This window comes from Macrobrachium rosenbergii, chromosome 12, assembly GCF_040412425.1.
Source record: "Macrobrachium rosenbergii isolate ZJJX-2024 chromosome 12, ASM4041242v1, whole genome shotgun sequence".
In the NCBI taxonomy this organism is placed as follows: Eukaryota; Metazoa; Arthropoda; class Malacostraca; order Decapoda; family Palaemonidae; genus Macrobrachium; species Macrobrachium rosenbergii.
Genome location: NC_089752.1, coordinates 32241384 through 32268883, shown reverse-complemented (window position 1 = coordinate 32268883; position 27500 = coordinate 32241384). Strand labels below are relative to the sequence as shown.

The window sequence follows — 27500 nt, the reverse complement described above, 5'->3', positions numbered from 1 at the left end:
TAGTTTGTGTGTGTGTATGTCATGTAGATGCATGTAGGTGCTACACTTTTTTTTTTTAATATTTCATTGATATCTGTCAAGCTTAAGTTCTTGTGATACCTCCAGTAGGTGTATCATGTAGGCAAGCAGTCTGAACTGGAATAATTATCACGCTTATGGAAGATGGCCGAACCGTTTTTAAAATTGTTTTTTACGATATATTGGATAAATAAGATAAATTGCACTTCTTTTACTTAGTTGCTTAATTTGCATTTATGTATATCAGTAATAATGATACTTGAAAAGCACGGACTCTTGCTTAGTGACCATCCCGTAATATAAGTTTGTAGGTACTTCAGTCTACGTAACACTGAATCTGTTTGCCATGTTGAAACATCGTTTCTCCTTTGCGCAGTTGCATGTTGCTTGCTTCCATGTCTGTGTTGATGCGCAGTGCTTGTGCGATATGGTCTGCTATTGGGAAAGGGGATGGGGATGAGGGGTTGGTAGGGGAGCAGTTGATATAATAGGGCCAATGATGTCGTGGTCCCATTTCGAGTAGCTCTTTTTAAGGGGATTTTATTTGAAAGGATGTGCTGATCTAGAAGCTCCTCTTCGCTCTCGTCTCCCTCAGGCCACACCACACTCTCCTCTTATTCAGTCACCTTTCAACCACCTTCTTCCCCTTCTCTCCTCTTTTCGACCCCCATTTATACTTGACCATTTTTTATTTATCAACCCTCTATTCGCTGCTATTATAGCTCTCGTCAGCTTTCACGTCTCTCTTAGCATTCCCTTTTCAACTTGTGTTCTTAACATACACTGTTTTCATACTCGTTTCCCGCTATTCTCTTTTCTTATCCTGTATTTACCATCCACTGCCCCTTCATCTTCCCTCCTTGTCTTTATAACATCTGTCAGTCGTTTCATGTCCATTCCTTTACTGTCCTTCACCCACCCATCCGCCAGCCTTCTTTGCTCCTCTTATCTTTTCAGCTCCCGTCATCGTTCCCATTTTTAACCCTCCTTATGCTTGTTATCCTTTTTTCCATTCCCTGTTCTTCGTTACTTACATTTACCTGATTGCCCGACCATTTCCTATCTTCTGTTGAGCCTGCTAACCTTCCACCTAATTCCTGCACCTGTGGTTGGCCAAGAACCTTCTTCAGCCATTTGTCCTAATTTTTTTCTTCCTTAGTGACTTTTTTTCTGTCTCTGTTCTCACTGCTGGGATGGAATTGCAAATCCGCGGAAAGATTAGGGATTAGAGGGGATTTGTTATTCTCATTCTCATTGGTTCACGGGATTTAAGGAAAGGGGATTTAATCAGTGATATTTTTTTCTTTCGTTCAGTCTGTTTCCTGCACTAGAAGACGGTGGCGGGGTATGAGGCTTTAGGACTAATTTGATTTCTCAATAGGATAGAATGATTTGCATCTCTCTCTCTCTCTCTCTCTCTCTCTCTCTCTCTCTCTCTCTCTCTCTCTCTCTCTCTCTCTCTCTCTCTCTCTCATTTAAACAAGATTTTGATATTTTCTCACTTGTATAAAATCGTTCTTCTCTCTCTCTCATTTGCTTAAGTACCATTTATTTCACGTGGATAAGATTCTCTCTCTCTCTCTCTCTCTCTCTCTCTCTCTCTCTCTCTCTCTCTCTCTCTCTCTCTCTTAGATTTTACTGACTGACAAAAGCGAGACGTTATCTCCTATCTTAGAAGTAACTGTGACTTGAAGTAATATCTAGTGCGAACGATAACATGTTTATTTTTATCAAAACGTGTGATCGAATTCAGTCTCGCCTTCCAGCAACGAGCAGATCGTCCCCACCACATAATAAACCAGACAGTATCTGTCATGGGCTGCCATTGGAGAGACCTTTCATTAATTCCCAGGGTTCGCCCTACCTGGATACAATACAATGATGCAATACGAAGAGTAAGTGTCCCACTGCAAGGCGATGCACCTGAACTTAAAATGCTGAACAGCAAATATATGCGACGCAGATAACCTTCCATAAAAACTGACTTTTGGGGCGAAGCCAGCGCAGGCCGTCGAAGAAACAGCCTTGATCCAATTTTAACAAACAATCATAACGTGCTAAGCAACATCTCAAGGCAACTTTAAGCGCTATCTGATCTTTACCTCACAGGATGTGACTCTGCATACATTGTTTGAATCAACTCCACCCAGATTGCCTTACTCTCGTCCTTATCGGCGTTCAACCTCTGCCAGGCAGACTGGGGTGAAATCACCCGCCTCCTTTCGTCGATCGTCGGGGATGAATTACTCCGAAACATCTCGACGACTGACGTCCTTCAGATGATTACATCAGATGCGGTAGGCGATTCCTGTTCTATATATATAATGTCTCCTTAGAATAACAGCGAAATATTGGAGACCGAATAAGGTAGTTAGAGTGGTAGAGGATGTAAGATATATCTCAATTTTTTCCTCATATGCACGTATACATGAAAAATTGAAACAGGACACTGGCCTTTCAAACTAAACTACCTATTGACCGCATCACCTGAAGAATTTTGAGACTGTTGATCTCCTAAGACCACAGAATGATCGACATCACGGAGGGAATTGACAGAGGGAAATCGGCTCTCAGAGTGAACTCAGTAGCTGAGCCAAGTCACTTCCCTGTAATGTCATTGAAATTATGAAAACGAAAAAGGTCTAAAGAAACCCTTCTGTATGCAGTGACGAAAATCGTAACAAATAATGACTTTGTCTAAGTGCACCTTCATTTCTATAGCCAAAACCCAACAGAGTGGAGTGTTTTCCGAAATTATACCAACCTATGTTATTAAAATCCCACCTTATTAGAATTTTATAGAAAAATCTTAAAGGAAACTGTCGGCCTGCGTCGGACTGATAATGATTCCTAAAGAAACAATCGATATTCAGAATCCTAGAACGGATTTACCTTGGTTTCGCCAAGACTTTCGACGTATCTGACCACTTCATGCTATGCAGTAAACTCGGGGAAAAAATAGAGATAGACGTGTAGGAACATGGCCACACACTTTACTTTCAAAACGAGCACTTCATGTATCCGACTCATCAGAAATCTGTGAACATCTTCAATGTGAACCAGATAATGTAGTTTACACCTGGGCGTAGAGAAACGAGGCAGCTTTGATGAAAGCAAGTTGGGGTCCAAGTGACAGACCTGGGAGTATCATCTTCGACGAGTTAACGTGGCTTGTCTTATCGGAAGAAACATAACAGAAAGCTGTAAGCATCGTCGTGGATCGTAAGAATATTTCCAAAAAGAGATATCAGCAGCATGTGCAGCGTAGGTGACGTTGATTTAGCCAATTGTAGATTTGTCCAGCATCATTATCTGCTCACCCAGCTAACTATGGCCGAATGGATCGACCATGTGGCGTGTTATGCAACTTTCCCAAAAGAGTCGAAAAATTACGGGCCCTCCAGTACACGAGACCTAAATCATGAATGGTATACGATTTTGTACGCCTTTTAAACCAGACACACTTACCTCTTCACTTCTACCTCAGTCCAGAACTACTTTACAGCCCAACCGAGATTCCTTCATCTCAGCAATCACAAATCAACCATTACATATAATTATAATTAAGCTAAAGTTACGCAAGTTTGCGAATATACTGTTAGATGAGCCAAAATGCAGTGCCACCGGCCATTTCCACGCCCCCAGTACGAGACGTAATTCTAACACGACCAGTCACCCTGTAGTCAGTTCTTGAGTTGAATCTAACCTCATTGCTCTCTATAGTTAAAATAAATGATATCTAAATCCATTAAGGGACGGGCATTGATAAGGTAATCCCCAGTCTCCAGAGGGACAGTAAATTTACGGGTCCCGGTAAATTCCCCCTATTTCTCTCACTCACTCGTTTGGATGCTAGTCATTTTTTCCTCAACCTGGATGAGGTTGTGCGTTTTTTCCTCCACTAAAAGAACCTGCCGAATATATTCCAGCCAGAAATGCCACTAGTTTGGATGATATATCATCGTTATTTGAAGACTGCTTCAGAGAGTAACATCAGCCAAAACATTCATATATTCTGAAGTACCGGTAATATTAATTATTATTATTATTATTATTATTACTTTCCGAGAATGCATAGGGATTAAATGAATACGCAGAATTGCCATTAATGGCGAACCCATTTTGATTTGGCATTCCTGGAATGTCAGAGGAGAAAAAAAGCGGGCAATGTGCGCCTACTATCACTGACCTTGCTTTGTCTTGTTTGTTATTGTTTGTATTGTTGTTTTGACAGAAATTGATTTAGCCGTATGGCAGTCGCCGTACCTGCAGCGTTGCCAGCGGTTGGCAGCCTTCATTTCAGCAGCGTTTTCGGTGGTTTTGCTTGTCTTTTGGTATCGGGGATCAAATTAATGCAAAGCTTGATCAAAAGTGGCTCGTTAAATATACAAGTGAATAAATTATGTATCCGCATTAACTGCTATTAGGTAATTTTGTTATGAATTGTAAGGGTGGTTATTAATATTGTTATTGTTCACTTGTAAACCAGTTCCCCTAGTTGTGGGTTGGCTTCAGAGAAAAACTTAAATAGTTATAGCCACATTCATCCTGTACCTGCCAAATCAAGGCTGAGCTCCCTATGCTGAAATCCCCCACATTAACCTTTTCATACATACGTAGGAGTATTATTATTACTATTTATTATTAGTATTATTATTAAAAAATACTCCTAGTTGCATGAATCTTGAAATGGAGAAACAAATCCACAGTTATGCATGGGTACAAATATATTGAAAAACAAATGTAAACAGAGAGCTTTCGGGAATCTGTTCGGTTCTCCTTTTCAACCAGTTTTTGTTTTTTTACCCATAACTGTGGATTTGTTTTTCATTATTATTATTATTATTATTATTATTATTATTATTATTATTATTATTATTATTATTATTATTATTATTATTATTATTATTATTTATAGGTGGTAGATCTTCATTCAAACATGATGTGTTGAAAGGTGTTGCTGCATTCAGTTTAACATTTTTATGGCTTACTGCATTGTGCCAGTAACTCGCCGATGTTTATTATCGGAGAGGAAAGCATTTGCAGATCTGGGTGTAATTTTATTTCTGACGAATACACTCCATCAGTGACAGAGTAACACCAGTGGTAACTGAAATCTGATATTATTATTATTATTATTATTATTATTATTATTATTATTATTATTATTATTATTATTATTATTATTAAAATTGCCAACACGTAAAAGAAACAAAAGCCCCAGACGGAAGGCCGCGTGGCTGAAGCGGCCCTCAATACTATCTTAGCAACATGTTTTTTTTTCTGTCTCTCTATTTTAGAAGAGAGGAGGCGGCTGCAGTATGTGGCGTTCAGCTTTATACGGTGCGTGTAGTAAGGTAATGAACTAGATTGGGGCCGGGGTTGAGGGGGCAGGGGCGAAAGCAAAAGATATAGAAAACTTGTATGCATGCTGATGTTTGCACACACACACACACACACACATATATATATATATATATATAGAGAGAGAGAGAGAGAGAGAGAGAGAGAGAGAGAGAGAGAGAGAGAGAGAGAGAGAGAGAGAGAGAGAGAGAGAGAGCACACTACCGTATATTAGTATGTATAAAAACAAGGAGATGAATAGTGTGTGTAAAGAATTTCTCCCACAAGAGAAGGAGGTGGGGGGGGTCCGCCAGAGAAAAACAAGACAGTTGTTACTGCCGCTTTCCTATTTTAACTGCTGAAAATTTAAGAAATAGATTCAAAATAAGAACTTATATTGAACCAAGGAATATTACGAAAATATACGAAGAAATAAGTTGGAGGTTGAGTGAAATCCGTTGGCGATAATGGGTCCAATTATAGCTGCGATTGCAGAGAGAGAGAGAGAGAGAGAGAGAGAGAGAGAGAGAGAGGTGTAGGGGTGGACTAGATATATGTATTGAGCGGTTGTGAGTCGACTTAGGATGACCGAGTTGGCATCATTTCCCATCCTTCGAGTCGGGAGAGATGATGCTGATCACAGTTTTCTCTCCTCCTCCTCCTCCTCCTCTTCTTCTTCTTCTTCTTCTTCTTCTTCTTCTTCTTCTTCTTCTTCTTCTTCTTCTTCTTCTTCTCTCAGAAATTTGGGATCCTCTAACAACTTAGCTACGATATGGCAAAGCGTAGATGGTGTCTTTCAGCTCGTACCGTATATTTGTTTCTCATCTTCTGTTCGTGTTTATTTCTGTACATTTTTAATTTTGTGATTACTGAGAAGTTTACCTGTTCATTTCCCTTGGGGTCGACTTTGATCATTTAAAGGTGCAGTCTCCTGGGTTAATTAATGTACATGAAGAAAGTGTTCATATTTACCGTATACCTCAGAAGTGCCAGTCTCTCTCTCTCTCTCTCTCTCTCTCTCTCTCTCTCTCTCTCTCTCTCTCTCTCTCTCTCTCTCTCTCTCTGTCAAAGGCAACACAAATTTTCTCATTTGGATTTAGGTTACATAGAAACGCACGTGCAATATTTTGATAAAAAAAATTCTATTATCTTGCATATATATATAAATAATAAAAGGGGAATATGCAATATGAGTTCCCCTCTTGAAGTTGCAAATGGCACAGGAAGAAGAGAGGGGAAAGGCGAAAGAGATTTGGCATGACACCAAGGAAGACACACAAACATATTGGTCGCTAAACATTTTCTCAGACCCTAAAATAGACAGAATTGAAGATGAAAGTGTCATATATTATAATATACGAGTATAACCATTCTGTAAAGGTAATATTTGTTCTGTGTTTTTGATGGTTGTCTATGATTTTGATATGTTTTTTTTTCTTACAGCTATTTCATATGTTGTGAGGTATAATGAGGTGACTTTATAATGTAAGTAAGTGTTGTATGCTTATAAATGCTAGATGTCCTTTTGTGTTCATAACATACCATGTTCCGTGGGAGTTAAAGTTTCAGAGATGTTTTGCTATTTGCTCAGCTGAGCACGTATCCGTCCAGGGGGAAAGCGAAGAGAGATAAGAGATCTGTGACGAGGGTTGACAGCTTTTAACCGTGACTAGTTCCAAAGGCCTATGTGTCTGTTTGCACAAGTGTACAGCCAGGAAGTGATCTGTCAATCATTTAGCCAAAGAATACTGTGCTTAGTCTGTATTCCATGTATTCTGTTTGTAGAAGAACGCAGGAGGAGGAGTTCTGTATTCTGGTTATTCTAGAATGTATAAGAAGGGACTCAGGTTATGCTAAGATTTGAAATGACTAACTGGCAACCCAGGTTTGAGGATAAAAGCAGAGTTGGTGAACGATAACAGTTAGTCTGATAAGTGGCCTGGTATTAGTAAGATCTCCCTCTTTCTCTCTCAATTATTATTCATGTAGAAAGATGTAAAACTGTAATTACTCTCCTAGATATGTAAGTTTTGTAAAACTACCCAATGAGATATAACATTTTTTGAGAATGGTTTAAAATATTTGTGTTCTACAGCCATTGTGAAAAAGTGTTTTATAGATTACAAAATGGAGTAATGTAATGTGCTTATTTACTTGTATTGTATCATGTTTAAAACTGAGGTGTTGTATTGGTGAAAGATAGTTGTGATTTAATAAGAGATGAGTTTAATCTTTTTAAAAGTGAAGTTAATCTTTTGAAAGATTGACACAATCTATGAACATATTTTGTCTTAGTGAAATTGCTGTTGGTGTATTTCTTTCTGCATATTACTTTCTTATATGTCCGTGTTTTCATATTATTATCACATGCTCATGTGTTTATAATTTGACAGTGTTTCCCAAAGTTTGTGTTGGTGATTAATTAGTGTTTTGTTGGTGTTGATTTCATTGAGATTTCATTGAATACTTATGTTGATTTCAGTTATGAAGATTTCAGTGAACATTTGTGCTGATTTGAGTTATTGAGATATACATTATAATCTGGAGTGAGTGTTATTCGTTTGGATTTAGCTTAATTAAATTAATTTCTTGATAAATTAAGGTTTTGTGAGTTAATCTCGATGAAGAAATACTTAAATCTTACACTGTTGTTAAGTAATAGTAAATCTTTTTGAGATTGTGAACTCTACTTATAATTTTTGAACTTAGAAATGATTTTGTCTGTTTAAAGTTTTAAAAGCATAGTGTTTCATTTTGACCTACAGTGATTAGAGATGTGTGTGTGTGTATTCAAGGTAAGTGATATATCTGTCTAGTTCCCCTTTATCACAGTGAAGTAGAACCCAGGAAACAATTATAGTATTTGATGGAGTGATGCCCTTTTTCCCCTAGTCTGTTTATAGCTTATCAATTGTTACCTCACCCATAACTTGATAAATTTAGATTGATTTTTCAAGTGTTCAGCAAGTTTTAAAGGATCAGTGTACCTTTAGAGTATTCAGTCTTAACATTTTTGTTATGAGGTTTCAAGTACCTAGCTGAAAAGAGGTAAAGTTTTGGTCTTATTATTTGTGTAATAACTAGGTACTTGATCACTTCTGTGACAATATATATATACATATGTGTGTGTGACTATGAAATATTTTGTTAAAACAGAATTCCATCTAATAAAGGTCGCCCATGAAAAACACATATATATATATATATATATATATATATATATATATATATATATATATATATATATATATATAGAGAGAGAGAGAGAGAGAGAGAGAGAGAGAGAGAGAGAGATGTATATGTATGTATGTATATATATGTATATGTATATATATATTATATACATATATTTAATATATATATATGTATATATTATAGCCTATATAAATGGGTGGTGCAGCTTTAAACTCACATTAGCTAGGTCCATGGTTCAATTCCCTGCTTGTCTCCGCAAGTTGACCCAGTTGAGAATGGGAATCAAAATAAGGGCAAGGGGTAAGCAACTTCATGCCGACAGACTTGCACCTAACACCTTCTGGTACCATACCTTTATGTGGTTACCCTTCCGATATGCAATTAATATACCGGAATGAGGTCGCCAGCCCAAGCAATGCCCCTCTCCGTCCTAGGTATTTCCCACCACGTTCAAACAACTACCAGGTATCTAACTCACTGCTTAGCTCAGTCATCTTGTCAGTTGAAGGAAACGGCTGTTTCCGAAATATAACGCAGTAATATCTACCTTATTTGGTGCTTTTATGGGCGACCTCCATTAGATGGAATAAATAGATACACGTGTCAAAGTAAGGTAAATATTTCATAAAATGATGTAAGGCTATCAGCCGTTTGTAACCCGGAACCACGGACTGCGCTGGGAATTTCGATACAGTATATACTTTTTTTTTTACATGGTGTTCATTTTTTCACTTTAATTAGTGCTATGATAAATTCCGTACTGTACCAGTTTTCTTATGTAATCACTGTATGTTGTAACGTGTGGGTTATACACGTATATGTATTATTATATTTATCAATATTTTTGAAATCACATACGTGTGCTATGGATATTGAATTTCTGGATAAATATATGTACGTTAACGCACAGCACAACTTACACACACACACACACACACATATATATATATATATATATATATATATATATATATATATATATATATATATATATATATATATACTACATATATATATATGTATATATATATATATATATATATATATATATATATATATATATATATATATATATATATATATATTATATATGTGTGTATGTACGTATGTATGTGTGTATATATAATGTTATACTGTATGTATATATATATATATATATATATATATATATATATATATATATATATATATATATATATATATATATATATATATGTGTGTGTGTGTGTGTGTGTGTGTATGTATATATATAATATATATATATATATATATATATATATATATATATATATATATATATGTGTGTGTGTGTGTGTGTGTGTGTGTGTGTGTGTAAAGTTGTGCTGCAGTGTGGTAACGTACATATATTTATCGAGACATTCAATATCTATTGCACGCGTACGTGATTTCAAAAACATTGATATATATATATAAGAATACATGTCCGTGCATAAACCACAGTCTGCACCATGCAGTGATTGTATGAGAAGAAAATTAATGCAGTTGTAAAATTTTACGGAAGTCATCATAGCATTTATTGAATAGAAAAATGAACAACGTGTTGAAAAAAAACTGTATACTGTACAGAAATTCCCGGTACCGCTTCTGGTTCCTGGTTACAAACGGCTTCTAGCCTTACATCATTTTTTGAAATATTTACATGATTGTATGAAATCTTTACGTTACTTTGACATGTGTATCTATTTATCTATCAGTGGAGTATGTCTGCATGAATGCATTTTATGTATGCAGAGAGAGAGAGAGAGAGAGAGAGAGAGAGAGAGAGAGAGAGAGAGAGAGAGAGTGTTCGAACTCCGTTTCCCCGTCTATTAATTTCAAAACGTTGTTCGTAAATCATGTTTTAATGTATTATCCGATGATCTTGCAATGTCGTGAGCGCACTAGCCTTAATATAAAAACTCTTAAAACAGTTGTTTTTAAAAGGTTCGGGATTTTTTTTCATGAGCTATATAGCGAGCACCTGCAGTAATAAGAAGACAAGAATAGTGCAGCTTTCTGTTGACTTATATTCAAGAGTTATATATCAGCTGTTTTTATTCATCAAATTCGTTTTCTCCGTTATTCTTTTCATAGAGAAATTGGTGCCTATTCCTTTGTTTTTGAAATGATTTTATTCTTTCTGTTTGTGGGTGAATTTCCTCTGTACGCTGGTCATCTATAGAATTCTTTGTTTTTGACTAGAAAGAATCGCCTTGCCTGTATTCCATTTCAGTCTTGAGTGTAGCTGTTATTTTTCCTTTTGTCATCTCTCTCTCTCTCTCTCTCTCTCTCTCTCTCTCTCTCTCTCTCTCTCTCTCTCTCTCTCTCTCTCTCTCTCTCTCTGGACATGAAAGTGACATCCATATTTCTTTTCCCTTTTATTATCTCTTCCCTGGTTTTGAAAGCGACGTACAGGTTTTTCTTTTCTCTCTCTCTCTCTCTCTCTCTCTCTCTCTCTCTCTCTCTCTCTCTCTCTCTCTCTCTCTCTCTCTCTCTCTCTCTCTGTGAAAGCGACATCCATGTAGTTTTCTTTATTTCACTTTACATCTTTTTCAGGCTTTAAAGGGGACATCCAAATTTTTTTTTTATTTTAACTCTTCTCTCTCTCTCTCTCTCTCTCTCTCTCTCTCTCTCTCTCTCTCTCTCTCTCTGGTTTTAAAAGCGCCATCCATGTTTTTTTTTCTTTTGTTTGTATTTCTCCCTCTATCCCCCTCCCTGTGAATAGGATGTTCCCTTTTTCTCCGACCCTTTTTGTTCTCTGTTTTGAAGAGGGAATTTCTCGGTTGTTGTCTAGACTACATTTTCTTCCTTTGTGGAGTGTCTTCTGTTCTGACACCGTAGAACAACAGCGCGAAGACTGCTGTTGTTTTAGGTTTCCTTTTGTAGCATCTGCTAGTGTTGCGTTTGTATGCGTAACCGTTGTTTTCGATTTTTTTTTTTTTTTTGCCTCTGCTGTATATTTTTTCTGTAGACGTAGTTGCTGAAAGTGCTGAATTCAGTTCTGCTTTTGCTCTTGTTGCATTGGTTCTGGAACTGTTGCTGTTGTTTTGTGTTTCCACACGTGTTGCTGATGTTCCAGTTACATTAAAGTCCTTTACACGGCCGCCGGTGCTTTTGTTGCTATTATTCCTCTCATTATTGTTGGAACTCGCCTTGCTTTTGCTTTTTGTAGGAGTACGTTGTGTTTGTGTTTAAATGCTACGTTGCATTTGCTTTTGCAGGAATGTATATTGTGTTTGTGTTTAAATGCTACCAAAATTACCACCGCGTTTCACTTGTTAGTTGTATCTTTGACATTTTGTGGTAAATTTCAAGTTGCTGACTAGTACTTTTGAATTTTTGTAGCGCAAGAAATAGGGGAAAAAAACAAGAAAACGTTAGATGTTTGATATGACGAACAACGGATGTATATCCTTTATTTGCTGAGGACGTGGAAAGCCCTCCGTGTGTCTCATCAACAAATGCAGCCTATATAGTCTCACTTTAAAAGTCATGAGGACATTCATGGATTGGACAAAGTGATCGTTATCCTGTCCTTATCACATATATGGTGTACTTGGTTTGATTGCTGGAATAGTTCTCCATTCTACGTGCCTAGTTGTGGACGTGGATTTGATTCGTTGATCGTGAAGCCAGAAAACTTACTGTACAATCAATCAGTCAAATTCTCGTTAACAACTAGGCAGTACGATACCAGACTTGATACTGGAATTGGGACAGAGATTGGATATATTGAATCACTGTTTTATAGTTGCTTATTACCTTAGGAGGTAAAATGCTGTGTGTCTTGTCATTAGGTGATGAGATTAACTACAGCTGTTTCCTCTGGAACTACTAAGTAGAATCTGTGCTTCTGTGCTTGCTGTATACCAATGGCTAAAACTGAACTTCTCAAAAAAGAGTGCATCTTTGTGTCTCTCGCCTTCCATCGTTAAGGACCTCCTTTTTTTCTTTGGATGGTCTAGGAAATGGCATTAGGTTGACGCTCCAAATTTTCATTATAACTTATGCATCGTTAGGTTTTTATGGAGCTGAGGGAATTCTGTTACTAAAGCCTTATACGCAGCAGTTTTCTAGGAGGACGTTGACCTTGTTGATGTCTGTCTTTTGCTATTAGTCTCTCTCTCTCTCTCTCTCTCTCTCTCTCTCTCTCTCTCTCTCTCTCTCTCTCTCTCTCTCTCTCTCTCTCTCTCTCTGAAGCTGTCACCTTCCTGTGTGCCTGACCTTGTACGTGGCTCTTAAACTCGACTGTTTTAATTTGCGTTACTAATTCAGGTGGGTAATTATGTAAATGCAATATTGAAGATTAAATTACTTAATTTCCTTTGTCTCTGCGGTGGTACGTTTGATAGCTTTGTTAAACACCGCTTGACATTTCATTTATCACTACGGTATTTCTCTCTCTCTCTCTCTCTCTCTCTCTCTCTCTCTCTCTCTCTCTCTTACTAAAAGAAGTATGCGCAAAGTGTGCTCTTTGCATTGAGAAGTTATAGGTAATTACCTGGATAATTAACTATTACTGGTTGGGTATTATTTCATCGGTGATTCGTGAACTTTGTAATATGTTTATATATCAGTGGTCTCAATATTGCCTCTCAACGATGATGTTTTCTGTTGCTTTGATGGCATTATTTGAACTGGTATTAAAGCACACGCACACACACACACACGCACACACACACACACACGCACACACAGACACTTTTTGTTTACTCACGTTTTCTGCGAACTCATGTCAGACAATCAACAACATCATATATTGTGTTTTTCGTATTGTTCAGAATATTTGTATTTAAAGCACGGCGAGAATATTTTTATGCGACAGACGGTGATGTAAACTGTAGGTTCGGTAGTTGTTATCTTTTTGTTATTGATTTTGTTTCTGTTATCTTCAGCTGTTTCGACTTACATAAGAATGTACAGACGGAAGAGACCAGCTGGTTTCGGCGTTAGGGGAGCTTGGGTTGAAAGTGGGACAACAAAGTGTTAGTTAAAGTTTGTTAGACAGCGAAGATATTTCAGTTGAAGTTGGAATTGCTGTTTGCACTTCATTTGACGTTGATTGATGATTATGGGGGAAAAATTCATTGTCATGTGTTCATTTTGATATTGGTGGATGAGGAACGAAGGTAGCTGGAGTCATGCAAGAGTTTTAGAATACAAATGTCCAAAAAAATCAGAACTTCAAGTACATGGACTAATTTTGAGGCCGGGTTATTTTTGTTTGTAAAGGGTGTTGGGATGTTTTAGTGATGGAGAAGCAGAGTACAAACGTCTGAAAAAGGTAGATTAGAGGTCGGATTGGTAACATACCTAGTAAGTAAAGATTAGAGGTCGGATTGGTAACACACCTAGTAAGTAAAGATTAGAGGTCGGATTGGTAACATATTTAGTAAGATATGTGATTATTTTCTTGAGCTGATATTGATATGTAGTGAGAATCAGTCCAAACAGGTTGGTGAAAAGAATGTACACTTGTGAAGAATCTGGATGAAGGCGATGAAGGTTGACCAGTTGCTTGGCTAAAGTCGTGACGGAAGTTTTAGAATGAAATAGAAAAGTGTAATAGCACGGTTATGCAATGGGCGATCGACGTGCTACTGACGAGTGTTCTTTCCAAGAAGCGGGTATAAAATACGATCAGTAAGTGAAATGCTGTTAGATTACTGGTCTTGGGAGTCATCAGCTTTGAAGAGATTGGTTTGTGTTAGCAAGAAAAATTTAATTAGGAAACCAAGTTCACTGATGAAAGTCTGGTCGTCGTAAATATTCCATTTATATAATGAAGCTCTAAATTTTGAAGTAGGGAAACAGTTCTCACCCAGGGGTAACTGAGAAAGGCAAAATTGCACAGATCTTTCTTTTTTCTATTTAAGAAAGCGTTTTGAGAGGAAAAATAATAAAAAAAAGAAAAATTACATTTTTTGGGCGTTACTGCGGGTATTTGCAGTGTCCCTTTGGCTCGTAGCTGCACCCACGTTATAACATTTTACTTGACCTCCATTCACGCCTCCTGTCCTCACTCTTGTTGTCCAACCTCTCCAGTCTAAATTTGATAAAATCACCCAAATCATGAAAGAAATACTGAAAATTATCTAGAATAAAGTTTGATGAAAGGGTGTGGGAAAGTAAAATGCTAATGAAATGGAGAGACAGTATTAAATAAAAAAGAAGGGATAACTTAGCTAAGGGAAATAATTGCTGTAAATGTTTTTCTGAGGAATGAGAAATTGAAAGTAAATTAATGTGCGAAAAATAAAGAAAAACAAACCAATGGACGCATCCATCACAAGACCATGTTTACAGATTTATACACGAACTTTCCTTCCCTTTCGTTCGTCTTTGCCCGATATCAAGAGCGTCCTTGAGCCTTCTCAGTGCCTCCTTTTCAGGCTTCATTTGTTTTTCCCTCCTTACATTTCTTCCTTGGGCGTTGCTGGGAGAACGTGTGGTCCCAGATCGGAGGCACTCTGGGATCAGAGGCGGGAGGGGTACCCCTTTGCTTGATTGGTTGGATGGGCTTTCGTCCCCTTTGGGGTCACAATGCGATTTTTGACGGATTTGGCAAACTAATGATAACATTGGAACAATAGCATTAACATTAAAATCAGTAATAATTATTTTCATCATCATCCTAATTTCTGTTGTTTAATAACAGAAACAGAAATAATAACAACGAATTTTTCCCCTCTTACTTGGAAGGTAAAAAAAAAAAAAAGACACGTGGCAATTTGTAATACAAATTGCTTGTTCTCTGTTTGAAAGCCGTGTATCTCCTAACGGGAGAGAGGAAATTAAAGAGCGAATACTGTTGTAAATGGCGGCTCAGATACACGGAATAACAGAATAAATGAATTGAATAATTAGAATAACGGGAAATGTCAAAAGGATGACCATAACTAACACCCGTAGTAAAACCAACCAGACTCGATCGCACGGGCCGGAGGTACGTTTTTCGGGCGCATGCGCCTTAAAGGAGACGTGCACGAAAACGTACCACGATCTCCTAGTGACCTAGTTTCCGTTTGCCCTCTCTCCCACACCACCTCTCTCTCTCTCTCTCTCTCTCTCTCTCTCTCTCTCTCTCTCTCTCCTCCCTTCCTTTATGGAGGTAGATGCGAAAGGGGCAGATTCGCCACTTTTGCTCCTCCTCCTCCTCCTCCTCCTCCTCCTCCTCCTCCTCCCCCTCTTCTTCTTCTTCTTCTTCGTCATCTTCTTCGTCTTCTTCTTCTCCTCCTCCTCCTCCTCCTCCTCCTCCTCCTCCTCCTCCTCCTCCTCCTCCTCTCTATAAAGCCTTTATGCATCTTAGTGTGTGCTATCTTGTAGTTTTTCATGTCCTTTTATGTTAGTTATGTATCTCTTTGGTTGAGGTCAGGGGCAGTCATATATATATATATATATATATATATATATATATATATATATATATATATATATATATATATATATATATATATATATATATATATATATATAGTGTATGTGTGTTAGTGTCAAATCAGATTATCGTTGTCGGGCCATCCTCTTAAACCTTCCTCCTCGACTTTGAAGACCTTATACATAATACATTTTCCTTGCTTTTGGCTCGTGTACGTTCTTTTGTTCTTTTTATGATTATTTTTATGACCCCTTGCTTTTTCGGGTACTATTGCTTGTACGTTTGTAGTTATTCATATCATTGTGTCTTCATTTAGCTATATTTCTGTGCGCCAGTGCTTCGTGATCTTGAACTCGTCTTGCTCATCACGGCTATTTGAAACCAGTTGGCCTGCGCCCTTTTCGTAAAGTCGGTGAGGTAGGCCGAATCTCTCTCTCTCTCTCTCTCTCTCTCTCTGATACACACACATACATACATACACACACACACATATATATATATATATATATATATATATATATATATATATATATATATATATATATATATATAGTATAACGTCGTCTAGCTTCTAGCTTCAGTGGAGACAGTGGGGTATATTTGCTTTATTCCTTCAGGAGGTTGGGTACGCTCATAAAGCACGTGTGTGACCCAGTCTTGGCCTGAGTTGGTTATTGATTTTTCGACAAGAGCCCTGGAAATGGGCAGACTCGGAGATTGTTGGTTCGTTGAGTCTAAATTTTTTTTTATTCCCCGTTTTTGTTTCTCGTAGTCCCTCGAAGTAGGTCAGTAGCATGGACCTGAAGAAATCGGGAAGTTTTTTTTTTTTTTTTTTAAAGTAGTTGGATTCGTCTGACGGAGGGTGTCTTATGAGGCTTTCTTGGACCCCGGGGGGGAGTGGGTTGAGTTATGTGGGAGTGTGAGACAAGAAATTTGTTTGAGGAGGGAAAGAAGGGTCAGGAATTTGTTTGGAGCGGTTAGAGTTTTCTAGGGAACTTATGCAGGACCTCGAGATTGACGGTTTTATTTAATATTAGGGTATTTTTAGGGCTGTGCTCGTAGACTAATAGATATTTATTTTAATTTTCTGAGCTTAATTTCATGGAAGCGCCTTTATAAAATGTTATGTTTTAATTGTACCTAGAATATAATTTTTATGTTATAATTTAGAATCAGATTTGCTCGGGGTCTTCGTGGAAAAAGAGTAATTATATTCATCCAGACTGTCATCTATTCTTGTAATTAATGCGTTGAATGATTAATTATTATATATTAATTTTTGGAAGAGAGTTTTGATATTTCGAAATTTTCAGTCTGCCTGGAATAGCATATTTCATTTATTAATTTTTGTATATATATAATATATATATATATATATATATATATATATATATATATATATATATATAACATATATAAATATATATATATATATATATATATATATATATATATATATATATATATATATATAACATATATAAATATATATATATATATATATATATATATATATATATATATATATATATATTTATATATATATATATATATATATATATATATATATATATATATATATATATATATATATATATATATATATATATATATGCAATATATATATGTATGTATATGTCTGTGTGTATGTATATATGTCTGCACTAATTTAATTTTGAGGCATTTCTGGGCCAAGATGACCCGTCAGCCAGAGGTTCTTTGTGGCTCGTCTTTCACCCGCTGATGATCCAAGAGCCATGGTATCTTTAAACTTGAACCTTTCTTGAAATGCTCTCTTGAGATGTGTGCCAAGGCCACAAGTAGGACACTGGTGTTATTATTATTATTATTATTATTATTATTATTATTATTATTATTATTATTATTATATTCGGGTATATTCTTTTATGTAGTTTTATTGTAGGCCAGTTAGGCGGGTTTTTTTTTTATAAAAATTTGGCTGTAAAGCCAAGCGCTAGACACTTTCAGTCAGTCGGCGCTTAAAAAATCGGAAAAGTGGGAGTTTGAGTGGTTGGACAGCGTTTTACTTTACCTCCGTTCCCACTTGCTTAAGTGGGAATGGAGTTGAAGTAAAAGGCTAAAGATTGGATGAAGCCAGGGAGCGAAGGGACGCAGCAAACAACCTTTCCTAAAGCCTACAGTGCACCATATTTGCGCACTGACGGCTCTACCCACTACTGGGACCGATTGGACGGGTGAAGACTCTTATCTAGCCTATACGCGAGGGGAAACTAGGAAGAAAAATTCGGGAAGCAGTGTAACTCTGTAAAGGTAAGAGCATGGAGGACTATGGGAAAACAGAAGCTGAGAGAGACATCCATTTTTTATTATCTCTAGTATTTTTATTCGGTATATTGCCCAAGTGATTTCTTCATTATTACTTTTACCGTTGATACATTGACATAGATGACACTTGCGTCTTTATTCCTTTTTTTTTATTTATTCTTGAAGGCATCTTTTGAATTATGTAGTCTGTAACGTTCACCATTCCGATTTGTGTTTATGTATACACATGTAGCCTATGTATTGCCTTAATCAGGAATGTATTTGGTGACATAAATTTCTATTCTACTTGAGTGCTGTATATATGCATGTACGAACACACTCGGGTAGACATAATCCACATGATTTACAAACACTTTATACTTAAAACGTTCACTTGTCATTCTCACTGTATGGATTAGTATACCAAAAAACAGAAAGTGAATTGGGCGTCAGTTCCCCTTTCTCTCTCTCTCTCTCTCTCTCTCTCTCTCTCTCTCTGGCTAAAACAATAAATATTTTCACCTTTTGTCCATCGTTTCCTTTCCATATCCTTGTCTTTTCTGTGGTCTTCTTTTTATTTTTTCTGTTCATTAGACTTCATTCCCTTTTTCCTTACATCTTCTTTCTCCCTTTTATTGCATCCCATTGTCTTCCCAATTTTTGTATTCTTTTCTTACTCTGTTTTTTTATTTCTTCGTCACTTGTTCGCATGTTAGACTTTCGCTCCTCTATATTTTTCTGATTATTTTTCATACCTTTTTTTCAGTAATTATTTTATTTTCGTTTGATATTCTTTTGTATTTAAATGCCTTGCCATATTTCCTGATACTTCTCCCCGCCTGTCCCTAAACTTCCTTAACGCGTCGACTGCTGATTTTCACATTTTTCCACCACTTCCTCATTTCTCGCCCTCTTGTCCTCCCTCACCTGACGTGCTCCACTTGTATTCTTTCTCAAGTCTCTTCCCTTTCTCCTCCGCAACCTGTACCGTCTCCAGTCCTCCTCCTCCTCCTCCTCCTCCTCCTCCTCCTCCTCCTCCTCCTCCTCCTCCTCCTCCTCCTCCTTCTCACGTGTTAGGGAATGCAGTCGGCATTGTTTACAAGTGTTCCTACAACTGCTTCCTTTGCAGTGCCGCGTGGTGGTCGGTGCTGATAAATAAAGACTGTGAAACATTCTCTCTCTCTCTCTCTCTCTCTCTCTCTCTCTCTCTCTCTCTCTCTCTCTCTCTCTCTCTCTCAGCATGTACGGGCACAGACACCGCATACGTACGCCTGTTTAACTGCATTCTTACAATACAAACTGGCACACAATGAGACGTCGCATGCCTGTCCACGCAGCAGATTCTCACGTAATGTGTTGTGCTAGCACAGGGGCTTCCCCTCTCTCTCTCTCTCTCTCTCTCTCTCTCTCATTCTGAGTTTAGGTGCGTTTCACAGCTAAGTAGCTTAAGGAGGATTTTACCTCCCAAGTGCAATTGTATTTTCGTTCCTTTTTCTGGTTGTATTTATAGATTTCTCCCCAGTTCTGGTATGATAAATATAGTCATGGAAGAGTGCCTTGAGCTATCTTTCAAAGCGTGAATGAGGCCGATGAATGAATGTATAAATACATAACGAGAGTGGTGAATGATTTTATAAGTATTGAAATAGTAGTACCAGATTAAGTTGATAATGAGAACGATGAATGATTGACTTTTGCAAATAATAATCCACCTATTCATGAAATAATAATTGGCGTTTTGTTGGCCCTGCAGAAAGGTATGTTTATTCATGACTCCCTGAGGGTGTATAATCTAGCCAGACAGTCACTGGAAATATGAAGTAGCCAATACGTAATTTTTACTTCCTTCTTCTTGCGCATAAGCCGTTCCTTGGGTGAGCTGACCTAAAAACAGGTGACGCTATGTTGATCAATATTTTCGCTATTACTGAACCTTTTTTGCTTTTTTTTATGAAGTTATTTAAACGTGATATGTCACTTTACTAAACGCTGGGAGCGTAAAGTAACTATGTTTCCTTTTAGTATTCGAGTTGAGTTACGTTTGCCATTTGACACGCCAGTTCACTATATAAGAAGCTTATGGTTTATATTACGTGACTGGGCAGTCATGTAAAGTATTACTGTAATTACTTAGGGAATGTGGCTGTGCCGGTACCTTTCGTAATGTGAATAAGTTACGGAAATGTAGGTTGGGCTTTTTAATTAGGAATACGGGATTGGATTTTTGTTGTTATTATAAATATGGAAGTTTATATTTAAATGTTTTAAAATAAGGATACGGGAGTATGAATTTTCAGGTTTCTAAATAAAGTTATAATGTATGTATTTATCTTTTTAGTGATTGATGAAGAAATGTAAATTAATTTTAGATATGGGAATGTAGGTATAACTTTTTTTATTCTAGATAAATGTCCGTCCATGTAAGTACATTTTGTACCTGTCAGCTCTGGGTGACCTAAAATTGGACGGCGAATCGGCAAACACAACCTCCATACCATCGGCCCGCCTCCGAAACTATCGATTCGTTAAATTGACTTGCCATTGCCCGTCGTGCCTGGACGGATGGTAGTGACCCCGTCAGTCAGGCGTTACGATGGAATTAGCTTATGCTATATTAGTGACGCCAGTTTATGGACGTGAATCAGTCAGTCCGACTTTATTTCGTGGAATTCCACGTGTTTTAGCATGGTCAAGAGAGGTGAGGTGATCTGTCTTTATGACGTTCCCCAAAAAGATTAGTCCAGTGAAATCTGGATAGCTGGTTCCGTAGAGTTAGTCATGTAATCTACGTTGGAGATGTTGGTTTCGCGTCTTACGATAAAATGAGCTATTTTATCATGTGGTAGGTTTTTTATGTGTGTATGTATGTATATGTATGTATTACTCGCATAAGGTTTCAATAAGATGGAATGGGTCAGATTCAGATTCTAAATCGTCCCGTCTTATTGTAAATGTGCATAAGCTACTGTATAAACAGTAAATTATTTGCCTTATATCCATACTGTCCATAAATACATACATCCATCACAAAATTGCCGCAGAACTTCACTGTGTGTATATTTATTCATACAAGTAATATGGATATATATATATACACAGTGAAGTTCTTTGGCACTTTTGTGATGCATATATGTATTTATGTATATATATATATATATATATATATATATATATATATATATATATATATATATATATATATATATATATATATATATGTACAGTATGTATGTAAGAAAAATAATTCACTATTTACACAGTAGCATAGGCACATTTGTGTTGACTTGAAGACAGTCTAAGTGATCGTATGTATTTTGTTAGAAGATTTAATTTTTTTTTTTAAATAGGATACAGATTCATTATCTCTCCCCTACACGCAAGTCATAACAAAGAACGCCACAGCACTCTCCTTAACTCTTGTTCGCGTGCGCCGATTTGTGCGTGCGTACGCCTGAATGCGTGCGTATATTGTAGACCCCTTTTGCAGGTTTTGATACCAATTACTTAAATGGTCCATTCAGCGGCGTTAGCGCCTTGTGTTTTACGGCCCTCGTCGCCACTGCAGGCACGCGAGCACGCACGGATGAGCCACTGAATGTTGCGGGAAGGGCGTTGGGTTTTGGGGTTTTAATTCGGTCCAAGTTGGGGAATGAGGAAGCGCTACCAGTTGGATTTGCTTGCTCTGATTACTTGCCCTCTCTCTCTCTCTCTCTCTCTCTCTCTCTCTCTCTCTCTCTCTCTCTCTCTCTCTCTCTCTCTCTCTCTCTCTCTAGTGGTCTGGTAAAACTAAGGTATACTTTTTTTTTCTCTCTCTGTCTCTCAGATTATTATCCTGGATCTGATTTTAATCAGAATAGATAGGTAGAAGCCGAAAGAGCCAGTAAATAACAGCAGATATTTTCGTCCGACTTTGTAATCCTAAGTTCGACTGACAGCAAGACGTGGTGCGTGCCTGATATTTTTATTGCAGGAGTCGTAAGCCGTAGTTTTCCACTTTTTGTACTTGATGCTATAAGTTTACGCGCACACGCTGTATATATTGTATATATATATATATATATATATATATATATATATATATATATATATATATATATATATATATATATATATATATATATATATATAAACACACATACAAATACACACACATTGTATATATATATATATATATATATATATATATATATATATATATATATATATATATATATAATATATATATGTATGTATGTATATATTATATATATACATACATTCTTATGCTTACAAACAAATATATATATATATATATGTGTATATATATATACATATACATATACATACATACTGTACATACAAGGAGCTGCTGCAGCTGTTCTTACTAATTAAATGAGACGTGCCATTGATGGAAAAGTAAAAACATTCAAGACGTTAGAAGCTAGTGGAGAATAAAAGAAAATTCTATGAACAAACATGACATTAACAGCAATGAACTTACTGTTAAAGCCTAGTCTCATGACCAAGAAGGATGCACTTGAATTTGATGTTAGTGACGCTGATATCTGACGGAATTTGTATGTTAAATTACATAGTTGTTCGTATTAATGACGTTTTTGCCTGAATGATCAAGAAAATGTCAAATATATTAGGTGGTTTATAGGCTCACGGATATTGCAAGCATGTGTCATTAACTTGCCTAGAATAACTGCTGCATTCCAGTGCTTACAACGCAGAAAAGAACTTAGACACGTCCCAGTTTTGTGGTGTTGATCTTTGGCAGGACTTTAACGCAAAAGAGTTTACGAGATAACATACTTAAAAATTAAGAACTCATTTTGATACTATCTCGTTAGTTCTTCATATCTTTCGAGTCACGAAGAAATGACGCGAGAATGAGCATTATGGTCAAAATACTTGGTCTCTTAGTGTAACTAGGAAGTGGAGAGGTGGGATCGCTTAGCATTCCCATGTCTTAGTGATTTTTCTGTGAGGTTTACTGAAGTGTAAGTGCCGTTATTGATAACATCTAGGTCATCTCATGGGTTGTATTTACTTGACCATACCACTGGCTTTTCAGTTTTCTTGTGTGATGGTACATTCCAGCTCGTTTGCCTTTATTTATAGTTTAGCTTTTATAGATAAATATATGTATATACTGTATGTATATGTATATATATATATATATATATATATATATATATATATATATATATATATATATATATATAGTGTATGTATACCATATAATATATTTATTTATTTATAGATATGTATTTTACTTTTATACAATTGGGCTATCTATGCGTAGGTGGATATATGGGTTTTTGGCTTGTTCTGTAAGATTAAAAGCACATTGTTTGTAATAATAATAATAATAATAATAATAATAATAATAATAATAATAATAATAATGATGATGATGATGATCTTCAAAGTAGAAATTACATTTGAAGTCGTTCGTCCTTTTACTTATCGGATTTCAAGCAAGAAAATAAGAAACAAGGAAGATTGATGCTCCTTTTGGGTGATAAATAATAGACATTCAGTATAAAAAATTCCAGATTTCAGTATTTACTGAGCTGTCACAAACTTCTCGTGTTGTATTTATATCCTCGACACCTGTTTTAGGTCCTGCATCAAGTTGCATAACACCATTTTGTGCTCAAAGGCTGTATTGGGATTCATTGAATTTTAACATCTGAATTGAAGTCAACTTTAAATAAACTTTTAAATAAATTATAAGTAAGGACTGTTCAGATAAATTTGTGTTTATAGGGATTGGTGATTCAGATCGTGTTTTTCAAGGGCATTTTGTAGCAATATTAAATTCATTTTATTTAACTCTGCTTCATTGACAGTTTCTTCCAAAAAGATCACTGATCAGATTCATACCAACCAAACATGCGACAGGTGTCAGTAACCTGGACGTTGCTACGCCATGGGTTCATTTTAATCAGTTTGTTAATTTGACGTTTCAAGACTCAGTTCCTAACTTGGATAGAGTACCAGTATGTTGGGTCGGTTTGTATGCTTCTTTCCGTAATTTTTAATTTTTCTAAACGTAGTGTGGTAAGACTTGTGTACATAACCTATTAAATGTTTTGTAATATTACAGTTGCTGTGGGTACGTTGAATTTTTATACTGAGTTTTGCTTATAATCTGGTAAGCCTTCTTCTAAACGGTGTGAGTATATATATATATATATATATATATATATATATATATATATATATATATATATATATATATATATATATATATATATACTGTATATATATATATATATATATATATATATATATATATATATATAGAGAGAGAGAGAGAGAGAGAGAGAGAGAGAGAGAGAGAGAGAGAGAGAGAGAGATGTCACTTGTATTTTATAATTCCTGAATTGAGGATGAACCCTGCTATTATCTGTGAAAACACAAACTCATTGGGTGAAACAATTTTATTTGATATTTCAGATCTTTCCTAGATAGTGGCCACCAAGGGTTTTCACCCGGTATGTATCCACCTGTGCGGCGTGTTTAGTACAAGCCCGTTGGGGATTACCGTAAAAACATAAACAGAAGACTGTAAATATCATAAAGATAATGACTTGCAAAAAATACTAGTCTTAGATAACGACCCCTGAAAACCCTTATGGGTCGCTATCTAGGAAAGATCCGATATTACTAATTGTCTCTTAGAATAATAGTTATATCCATTTCTTTTTTATTTACAGGTACGTGCGCTGGGAAGATTCGTTTTTTACTTTATTTACAGGCAGGTAAAGTGCCTTTTTTTTTCATTTGATCATAAATTACATGACCTAACTTAGGGCATTTAGGAGTTATAAACATTACATTATGAGATTTTACCTGTAAATTAGACTGTGATACCATTCATTTATAAGGAATTTTATCGTATTTTTATTTTAGATTTATCATGGCAACAACGCAGGTGTTTTGTGTAAATTATTCGGCCGAGAGAGAGAGAGAGAGAGAGAGAGAGAGAGAGAGAGAGAGAGAGAGAGAGAGAGAGAGAGAGAGAGAGAGAGAGAGAGAAATTTGGTTTTACATGCAGGATAGATTATTACCTTCGTGGTTCCTTGGATTATTTTTTTTATTTGTCGTTGATTAGTTTCAGGTATATGTGTGTGTATATATATATATATATATATATATATATATATATATATATATATATATATATATATATATATGTATATATATATATATCTGCGTTTATATAAATAAATATATGCCTAATACCTACATGGTTGTTTATGTTGACTGTCCATCTATGATTACCTGCATTGTTTATGCTGTTCCCAGAAACAGTGATTAATGAAGACTGTTGTTATTGCGATACCGTTTTTAAAACTCACTTCGTGGTTAGTTGGTAACCAGAATTAGAATTTTTGTCTGCTCGTGAGTCACCTAACATAACAATGTGTTTATGTTCGCCGTAATATAGACATTCACCAGAAACTATAATCGAAAAGAAATTTTTTACCTGTTGTAGACTATTGTTGTTGTTTGCTTGCAGTGGTCCTATGGACGCCATAACGGAAATAAAGGTGAAAACAAGGTCGTAGAGGTATTCATAATAATCCTTCACTTTAAATAGTTATAATAGGATCGGCGTGATACGAAAAATGGCGAGCGGATCCCTTAGAGTTTTGTCATCAGCTCGTCCACTAGATCGATTTTATGGTGGCATAATAGACAGATTTATCGCTTCGGTGGGCTCGCTCAGGTGAACTCTTTAACACGATTAATTTCTTTTAGCGTGATTTATTAAGATGAATGTGATTTTTAGTGTGTTTTGATTGCAAATGGAGCATGCACCATGTTTCATTAGATAAGTAAAGTTTCGAACCCAGAAAGAGGAGTGTTGTTAGGAATAACAAAATACTAATGTCACATCCATCCTTTGCTGTTTTTTTAAAAGTTTGTAGTTTTTCTTCGTCTTCGACGATTTACTGTTGTTGATACTTTTGTTGTTGTTGCTGATTTAGAGGGGCTTTGAGCTTTGACCCAGGAATAGAAGTGGTAGAGTCCCTCAGAATATCATTGATGAGCTGAAGGCACCATTAGTTTTCAGGGAAATATTTATGAGGAGTATGAATTAAATCCCTTAAATGCTTGCTTTGTCTTTTTCCTCTTTGCTCCTTGAAAATTTGTAGTACTTCAGGTATTATATTTTGGTGTTTATGAGCACGTACAAACACACAACCACGCATATATATTTCTTTTGAAATCAGTGCCATTATTTGCAGATACTATCTTCTTGTAAAGACGCTGAATCAGTCTTAGGCTCTTTATGTTATGTTTAGTCTTTTTGTTTTTCTTCTTTGGATTTGACAGTTTGCGATTATTGTGCCAACATAATTTTTTTGTATTTTTATGTTTATCATGAATGAGTTATAGGATGGTCCAAGTTGAATCATTATTTTTCATGAAAACCTCTGAATTTTGTAAGTCTCAGAATTTTATTAGAAAACTGGGACTTTGGGAAGTGACTTGTAATATGATTATGAAGTGGTTTCATTGATAATTTTCATTTAGCTTGCATTTATCATGCCCGTGGGAATGGGTCAGTTCAGCGCCACCGTTTCAGCGCCGATGATTCAGCGCCGCCGTTTCAGCGCCAGAAAGTTCAGCGCTAAATAAATTTCAGCGCCAGACGATTCAGCGCCGCAAATCATTTCTATGCTTTTTGTGTGTTAATTGCTTCATCGATATTCCTACTGTATAATTATTGAAAAATTAACTTATACACTTGATGGTTGTTTATTGTAAGATATATGTAAAATTGTTTGTTTTTCTTTTATAGTTGTTTCGTCATTTCTACTACTGTATAATTGCAGAGAAACTAGCTCATTCACTTGATGGTTGTTTATGGTAAGATATTTAAGATTATTTGTTTTTCTTTTATAGTTGTTTCGTCATTTCTACTACTGTATAATTGCAGAGAAACTAGCTCATTCACTTGATGGTTGTTTATGGTAATATATTTGTAAGATTTCTTTTTTCTCAAGCATAAAATCTTTTTATTTTGAATTGTTAGTTTGTGTTTAGATTTTGGAACAACAACACCTTGAGTTTTTTTCCTGGAAACCATGACTGATTCCGTAAAAAGTAAGAGAGGCAGAGAAAAGTTTTGTCATGAAGGCTATATTTATCGTTTCGACAAACACAGCAAAACACAAGATCTTGTTAAGTTTTGGCGATGCCATGAAGATGGTAGATGCAAAGCTCGTATTCACACGTTAGAGAGTGAGGTGATCAAAAAGATTAACGGACATAC

General features: G+C 36.1%; 1 protein-coding gene across 21 annotated transcripts in view; it reads left to right on the top strand.

Moving 5' to 3' along the window:
• Positions 1–27500, top strand: part of ZnT63C (zinc transporter 63C) — a 237393-nt gene that overhangs the window by 111083 nt on the left and 98810 nt on the right. Inside the window, exon 1 of one of the 21 annotated variants that reach the window (XM_067112115.1) lies at positions 24931–24975. The exons of the other annotated variants lie outside the window; for them this stretch is intronic. The gene's annotated coding sequence lies outside the window, so the exon portion shown is untranslated. Of the gene's footprint in view, positions 1–24930; positions 24976–27500 lie in introns of those variants that run through there. 21 annotated transcript variants of the gene reach the window in all.